Here is a 7,500-nt window from a genome sequence, read left to right as displayed (position 1 = left end):
ACGCATCAGAACACTGCCCAACGCATCAGAACACTGCCCAACGCATCAGAACACTGCCCAACGCATCAGAGGAACACTGCCCAACGCATCAGAGGAACACTGCCCAACGCATCAGAGGAACACTGCCCAACGCATCAGAGGAACACTGCCCAACGCATCAGAGGAACACTGCCCAACGCATCAGAGGAACACTGCCCAACGCATCAGAGGAACACTGCCCAACGCATCAGAGGAACACTGCCCAACGCATCAGAGGAACACTGCCCAACGCATCAGAACACTGCCCAACGCATCAGAACACTGCCCAACGCATCAGAGGAACACTGCCCAACGCATCAGAGGAACACTGCCCAACGCATCAGAACACTGCCCAACGCATCAGAGGAACACTGCCCAACGCATCAGAGGAACACTGCCCAACGCATCAGAGGAACACTGCCCAACGCATCAGAACACTGCCCAACGCATCAGAACACTGCCCAACGCATCAGAACACTGCCCAACGCATCAGAGGAACACTGCCCAACGCATCAGAGGAACACTGCCCAACGCATCAGAGGAACACTGCCCAACGCATCAGAGGAACACTGCCCAACGCATCAGAGGAACACTGCCCAACGCATCAGAGGAACACTGCCCAACGCATCAGAGGAACACTGCCCAACGCATCAGAGGAACACTGCCCAACGCATCAGAACACTGCCCAACGCATCAGAACACTGCCCAACGCATCAGAGGAACACTGCCCAACGCATCAGAGGAACACTGCCCAACGCATCAGAACACTGCCCAACGCATCAGAACACTGCCCAACGCATCAGAACACTGCCCAACGCATCAGAGGAACACTGCCCAACGCATCAGAGGAACACTGCCCAACGCATCAGAGGAACACTGCCCAACGCATCAGAACACTGCCCAACGCATCAGAACACTGCCCAACGCATCAGAGGAACACTGCCCAACGCATCAGAGGAACACTGCCCAACGCATCAGAGGAACACTGCCCAACGCATCAGAGGAACACTGCCCAACGCATCAGAGGAACACTGCCCAACGCATCAGAGGAACACTGCCCAACGCATCAGAGGAACACTGCCCAACGCATCAGAACACTGCCCAACGCATCAGAACACTGCCCAACGCATCAGAGGAACACTGCCCAACGCATCAGAACACTGCCCAACGCATCAGAACACTGCCCAACGCATCAGAACACTGCCCAACGCATCAGAGGAACACTGCCCAACGCATCAGAACACTGCCCAACGCATCAGAACACTGCCCAACGCATCAGAACACTGCCCAACGCATCAGAGGAACACTGCCCAACGCATCAGAACACTGCCCAACGCATCAGAACACTGCCCAACGCATCAGAACACTGCCCAACGCATCAGAACACTGCCCAACGCATCAGAGGAACACTGCCCAACGCATCAGAACACTGCCCAACGCATCAGAACACTGCCCAACGCATCAGAGGAACACTGCCCAACGCATCAGAGGAACACTGCCCAACGCATCAGAACACTGCCCAACGCATCAGAACACTGCCCAACGCATCAGAGGAACACTGCCCAACGCATCAGAGGAACACTGCCCAACGCATCAGAACACTGCCCAACGCATCAGAACACTGCCCAACGCATCAGAGGAACACTGCCCAACGCATCAGAGGAACACTGCCCAACGCATCAGAGGAACACTGCCCAACGCATCAGAACACTGCCCAACGCATCAGAGGAACACTGCCCAACGCATCAGAGGAACACTGCCCAACGCATCAGAACACTGCCCAACGCATCAGAGGAACACTGCCCAACGCATCAGAGGAACACTGCCCAACGCATCAGAGGAACACTGCCCAACGCATCAGAGGAACACTGCCCAACGCATCAGAGGAACACTGCCCAACGCATCAGAGGAACACTGCCCAACGCATCAGAGGAACACTGCCCAACGCATCAGAGGAACACTGCCCAACGCATCAGAGGAACACTGCCCAACGCATCAGAGGAACACTGCCCAACGCATCAGAGGAACACTGCCCAACGCATCAGAGGAACACTGCCCAACGCATCAGAGGAACACTGCCCAACGCATCAGAGGAACACTGCCCAACGCATCAGAGGAACACTGCCCAACGCATCAGAGGAACACTGCCCAACGCATCAGAGGAACACTGCCCAACGCATCAGAGGAACACTGCCCAACGCATCAGAGGAACACTGCCCAACGCATCAGAGGAACACTGCCCAACGCATCACCGGTTCCCCACTCCCCTCCATCGAGGTCGTCCAGGGCCGCAGCGCGTTCTCACTCCAACCAGACCCCTTGAGGCTCCTCTCGAGCATACGCCAGGGAACAAACTTGAATAGCGCACCTGCAATGTGGGCATGGTAGTGTGGACGAGGGTAGAGGACGCGGTAGCTCGAGTCAAAGAAAAATGCAAGGGGGAGGGGGGGGTTTACTGCCGATTCTTACTGATACACTCACATCCCCAATGAATTCTGACACGAATCCACATTTAGGTAGAGCGCAAGGTAGGACCGTGGTTTAACTGAGGTGTTAAATGCACATAGCCGTGAGGTGTTTAACGGGGTAGGCAGTCCAAAACAGCAGGATAAGCAAGCTGCAATGCTGCCCTATTTTACTGATGCTCTTTTCCCCTCGACATGACTGCCCTCTTTTTACAGAGATAGAGGCAGACAATGATAGATAGATAGATAGATAGATAGGGGTAGTGGAGGCTGTAGAACATTTATCCCCTCAGGACGCAGACTCCGCTGTCCTCTTTGCCGGACACAAAGGAGGAAGGCAACCTTCATCCCGAGGGTTGTCCAGCTTATGAATGATAACCGACTCATGATAGCCTCTATATGCACTTTTTTTAATTGAAGCACTAAGGAAGCACTTTAAGAACTTTTAAAACTTGTATAACTACTACTATGTGATGAAAGATGATATGTGGTGTGTATTGTGTGATTGTCCAGTGTGCCTGTGAAATATGTGTGTTGGTTGATCGTATAGTATGCGTGCTGGTTATGTTGTTGATTGTGTTCCTTGTCCCTTGAATATATATAAGCTACTCCCTGCTGAAAAAAAACAGCCTGACCAGCTAAAGGTGGTTTGCTGGTTGACCAGCTTGTTGACCAGCTTGTTTGACCACCCTATGATGGTTGACCAGCTAGACCAGCAAATCTCTTGCGAAAACATACCTTCAGCTGGTTTACCCACCTAACGATGGTAATTCAGCTGGTTTTGCTTGTCGTACCACCTGAAGCTGGTCATTTTAGCTGGTGTTGCTGGTCTACACTGCTGGTTTAACTGGCCGTGCCAGCTTATGTTGGTCAAACCAGCATGACCATCTTGCACAAACAATGTCAAGCTTGGCAGGCTGGTCACCAGCATGACCATCTTGCACCAGCTGTATCTCACACGAAAGGCTGGTCAAACCAGCATGACCAGCTTCCTCAGATGGTCATGCCAGCATATCCAGCTGGTGGTCCAACTAGCTACACCAGCAAGAGCTGGAAGAAAACCAGCAAAGACCAGCTAAAACCAGCTACCAGCATAAGCTGGTTTCTAGCTGTTTTTTTCAGCAGGACTGTAATGCACCCTTTTAAATTGCCCCTTTGGGACAAATAAAGTGCTTTGAATTGAATTGAATATGTTATGTTATTCACCAAATGTTCATAAGTAATGAGATAGGTTTGAATACTCTAAATGGGCACTGCGCATGCAGTGAATGACGAGCCTGACCCAAGTTGCCTGTAATGGCTTTATTGCCTTTACGAGTTGCTGAGTAAAAGCTACAATATGGAATCCTGAATAATGTGTCACTCGTCTTTCAACAGAGGCTAAAACGCAAGTAAACGCAGTTTATCCACCTCTACATTTTCAGCAATAGAGTTTATCCACCTCTCAAAAGTTTATTCACCAAACACAACTTTTAACATTCAAAAATCACACTGTACACTCATCAACTCTCTAGGAACCATTTAATACCACTGATATTGTTAAAAAACTTTGGACAATAACCTCCACCATCATCAAACATTCTGCATGCCTTTTTAAAAGAATCTGATACCGCATGGCGCAATCCACCTTACCATGATCAGAATTCATAATATACCCACATCTTATTTTACCACTACACCCAGTAGATAGATAGATAGATAGATAGACAGGCAGACAGACAGATCGATAGAGACACTTTATGAGTCCCGAAGAAAATTCAGAATGACCTCAACTATGTATCATTTCAAGATTCCTTAGATCATGTTACGCTGACTAACCAGATGGCCTATATCCAGGTGTGTGTGTGTGTGTGTGTGTGTGCAGAAGACACCACCGTCCATACTTAACACAACACTTGCATTCCAAAACATTTTTGGCAAAGGAATTAGCCCGGGTTAGGTGGAGCCCATCTTACATCCAAACTTCACGCGACAAGTTCCTGTAGGCTGCCTGTCAGCCCGCGCACTGAGCCGCACAGCTCTCGCCAGACCTGGGCACGAGGCAAGTCAACAGGGAGACGAAAAGTGGCTCTTACCAACACCGACAGCGCGGCCACTACAAGCAGGGTTGCCGTTAGAGTTCCCATGATGACCAACGGCTCGTTCTCTTCCTCCAGAGCAGTTCGGGACCTCTTCAGTTGGTGTCGGGTTTCCCGCGCAAGAGCTCTAGCGCTAAAGTTCAGTCCCGACTCGCGGAACCTACGGAACCTACAGTAGTTTGGACGCGGGAGGAGAGTTTGGATGCGCGAGGAGAGATGAACGGAATGGGATGAACTCATTGGCGTTGGCCAATGTGTGCATTTATCAGCAAACCGATCTCTCTCTCTCTCTCTCTCTCTCTCTCTCTGTGTAACTGTGTGTGTTGGAAAGCTCCCGAATCACCGAACTGAGTTTAAAAGCATCGGCACATTGCTTCCCCGCGGCGAGAAAAGAAATCCATTGCCGCTATCGCGCGGCTCACAGTGTGCGCATTCTGCTGGGCAGATCAGAGTGTCCGCGTGGAATCGGTAATGATGTCGCTCAGTGTCAGAACTCTGAGCAGGAGGAACCGTCTTCCAGGCGCGAGCAAAATGATTCTCCGTTCCAGTGGCTCATTCTTCTAACGGGACTGTCACGCGTGTCATGCAGACTGTACGGGATCTCACAGGAATATAGGCTTACAGAACTGATGCCTTTGATAAGTCAGATCATTTAACCCAATCTCACAATAACTTTTCTACACACACACACACAACCTCACGGATAGAGAGAGAGAGAGAGAGAGAGAGAAGAAGAGAGATAAAGAGAGAGTGAGAGAGGGAGGGAATTCATAATTATTCATAACTAATTGGGTGATATGATGGCCAGTAGCCTACACTGGGAGGTGTTATGAAGCTGTAGAATTGAAAAGTTATAGAGTTTCTAATAATACAGTTATAGAGTTTATAGTTTCTAATAATACAGTTATAGAGTTTATAGGTTCTAATAATACAGTTATATAGTTAATAGAGTTTCTAATAATACAGTTATAGAGTTTATGGTTTCTAATAATACAGCCTATAGAATTATAATCATCAAGTTGTGCAGTTTTCGTATTCCCCTCATCCTGTGAATTACTCTTATGGACTCCATCCCCCTGTCAATCACCCAAAGCCCCTCCCCCTGTCAGTCACTCCAAGGCCCTCCCCTTGTCCACCAGCTGTGTGTATGTGAGACATGATTGTGTGTGTGTGTGTGAGAGAGAGAGACATGATTGGGTGGAGACTGCCCTGTCCACCAGCTGTGTGTGTGTGTGTGTGTGTATGTGTGAGACACAGTGTTGGGAAGGTAACTTTCAAAACGTATTCCGTTACAGAATACATGCCCAAAAATGTAATTTGTAACGTAATCCGTTACGTTACTCAATCTGAGTAACGTATTCTGAATACTTGGATTACTTCCGCATTGAATTGCATTTTATAAGTGTAGGAATGCGGCCATCAATTCCTGCTTACTAAACAGGCCTATTCTGGTGTGTTCTTCTGTTCCAATGGCTGAAGTGTTAGGAGAATGTAAAGTCAACTAAGCTACCTGATACAACTATAAAATAGCAAGGTGACCACTAAAACTACAGCAGGCGACTAGGCTAATTAAAAAAATAGGCTACTTTAAGGGCGTAGCCAGACATTAGCCTATAATTAAGATGTGCCTGGCTGTGAGATTTTTCGGTGGCATCAACCCAGTACAAGTGAGGGCTGGGGCGCATATGACAGGTGGAACGCAAATGACCTGCAAATGTAAACACTGGCTGCTGTATATCAGTGCTCTCAAAATTAACGTGATCGTGTAATGGCAATCAAAAAACGTTAAAATATGCTACTAGCAAGAATAATTCTTCAGAGGCTGCACCATAATTCATTTTAAAACGTAAATGTAGATCTAATTAGAAAAAGCTTAGAGAATGCAGTGCCTATTTTAGAAATGGGTTTTATTGTAGGTCTAAATCATCACGTGAACTAGGCTTTGTTTATTGCAAACTGTGTAACCGATTGGCCGAAGTGGCCTGAGCTATTAATAGCCTACTTGGGAAAATATCCTTTGAACAGACATCAGGAACCACGATCAGTGAGGAACAGGAGTCACCTCCACTTACAGTACTTTACTCCTAATTTGCTGTACAAACAGTCATTTCAGGGTCTCGATGACGCGTCCATAATGCGCGCTGGCTGCGTTTTGACAGGTGCAATGTGAGGCTAGTGCAAGACGGCGGGCCTTGGATTTAAACATGGACACAATTTCATCATAGATTGCTTTCAGGAGCTTCAGGGAAATGGAGTTGCCTTAATTTATTTAGAGAGTGAATAAACTTATGAAACAGAGAAGTATCGTCATGTAATCCATTGATTTCAACAATGTAACTGTATTCTAAATACCAACTATTTAAATTGTAACTGTAACGGAATACAGTTTGTACATCATTTGTATTCTGAATACGTAACACCGCTACATGTATTCCTGTTACTCCCCAACACTGGTGAGACATGGCTGGGTGAAGACTGCTGTCCACCAGCTGTGTGTGTGTGTGTGTGAGAGACATGGCTGGGTGAAGACTGCTGTCCACCAGCTGTGTGTGTGTGTGTGTGTGTGTGAGAGACATGATTGGGTGGAGACTGTCCTGTCCACCATCTGTGTGTGTGTGTGTGTGTGTGTGAGAGACATGGTTGGGTGGAGACTGCCCCGGCTGGGTGATATGTTATCAAATTTATTTATTGAGCATTTTCATATTGGAACATTTGATGTCGATATGCAGACATTACATGTCGTATCCTCTGGGGGGCGCCAGATAAGATCAGAGGGCATTCTATACATACTTACACAGCTCCAGAACACTCCCTCCAACCAGAGCTCCGTCACGGCCCGTCGTATAAAAACAGACCTGAAGAGACTGAAGCACTTCAGTAGGCAGAACAGAAAGAAACTGTGTGTGTGTGTGTGTTTATGTGTGTGTGTGTGTGTATGT

The sequence above is a fragment of the Alosa sapidissima genome, chromosome 19 (assembly GCF_018492685.1).
Source record: "Alosa sapidissima isolate fAloSap1 chromosome 19, fAloSap1.pri, whole genome shotgun sequence".
In the NCBI taxonomy this organism is placed as follows: domain Eukaryota; kingdom Metazoa; phylum Chordata; class Actinopteri; order Clupeiformes; family Clupeidae; genus Alosa; species Alosa sapidissima.
The sequence above is the reverse complement of the archived record's forward strand: the minus strand, read 5'-3'. Positions refer to the sequence as shown.